Source organism: Austrofundulus limnaeus, unplaced genomic scaffold, assembly GCF_001266775.1.
Source record: "Austrofundulus limnaeus strain Quisiro unplaced genomic scaffold, Austrofundulus_limnaeus-1.0 Scaffold414, whole genome shotgun sequence".
Lineage (NCBI taxonomy): Eukaryota > Metazoa > Chordata > Actinopteri > Cyprinodontiformes > Rivulidae > Austrofundulus > Austrofundulus limnaeus.
Genome location: NW_013952816.1, coordinates 386,175 through 387,842, shown reverse-complemented (window position 1 = coordinate 387,842; position 1,668 = coordinate 386,175).

The following is a 1,668-nucleotide window of genomic DNA, read 5'->3' as shown; positions in this document are numbered from 1 at the left end:
GGACTGAGACCAGTCTAGGTGTCTTTGTGATGGATTGACACCAGTCCAGGCGTCTTTGTGATGGATTGACACCAGTCCAGGTGTCTTTGTGATGGACTGAGACTGGTCCAGGTGTCTTTGTGATGGATTGACACCAGTCCAGGCGTCTTTGTGATGGATTGACACCAGTCCAGGTGTCTTTGTGATGGACTGAGACTGGTCCAGGTGTTTTTGTGATGGACTGAGACCAGTCCAGGTGTCTTTGTGATGGACTGAGACCAGTCCAGGTGTCTTTGTGATGGACTGAGACCTGTCCAGTTGTCTTTGTGATGGACTGAGACCAGTCCAGGTGTCTTTGTGATGGACTGAGACCATGTGATGGACTGAGACTGGTTCAGGTGTCTCCGTGATGGACTGAGACCTGTCCAGGTGTCTTTGTGATGGACTGAGACCTGTCCAGGTGTCTTTGTGATGGACTGAGACCAGTCCAGGTTCTTAAGCCATCAGACATGTTTTTACAGTTATAACAGATCAGTGAGGGAGCAGCTCTGGACTCAGACTCTCAGGACGATGGGACTGATTGAATCTGTAGTGTTTGCAGACAGACTATGATATAAACGTTCTTTAAATGAGTAATTAGAATATTTTAGACATTTGATTTTGTCTTCATTGCTGTCTGTCTGTTTGTCCTTTGCTGTGTCCTCCTTGTTAATTCCTTTGAACCCCTTTTGTTAGGGTGCAGGGGTCTGCAGCTGATCCCTGGCCCAGCTCGTCCATCACCTCTGTCATTGGTCCACAGCCTGCATGCATATTCACCAGAGCTGGTGTCCCAGCTGAGAAAAGCAAATTACCCCACCCAGTGTATCTCTTTCTTAGTTAATATTAAAACGGGATAATAAAGAGGGGCAAGATTCCCTGTGGTAATGACCCCCGAGGGACCCTCAGCTAATTAAAGGGCTGCCCCTTCCAATGAAGCATAATCACTCACAGCTTTGTGAAGACAAACACAGACAAACAGGGATTCTTTGTACTTTACTCATGTTTTTCCTATGATGTGATGTAGATCCTGTAATTTGATTCAGACTGAAAAACATGAATTATTTTAATATTTTAAAATCATCGTTTAACAGTTCATCAAATATGAATGAAAATACTGGTGTCTGTTCATAGAGCTCTTGTTTTAATGACAACTATACAGAATTTATTTCCATCCATCCATCCATCCATCCATCCATCCATCCATCCATCCATCCATCCATCCATCCATCCATCCATCCATCCATCCATCCGTCCATCCGTCCATCCGTCCATCCATCCATCCATCCATCCATCCATCCATCCATCCATCCATCCATCCGTCCATCCGTCCATCCATCCATTTACTTTTGCCGGTTTTCCACAAAGACAACATTTTTACTAACTCAGTTACCAGCCGACCTGTTCTGCATGTTTCAGTCTGTGGGAGAAAACCCAGTGGTGCACAGGGAGAACATGTAAACTCCACCTAGAAATGCCTGAGGTGAACCTGTGACCTTCTCATTGTGAGGTGGCAGCTGTAAGCACTGCTTCACTGTGCTGACAAAATACATAAAACTTTGCTTTTAAGCAGAAAAATAAGTTGGATGTGAATTTACAATTCTAAAACTTAGTATTGGAATAATATAAGATTACATTCTATATTACTTTATA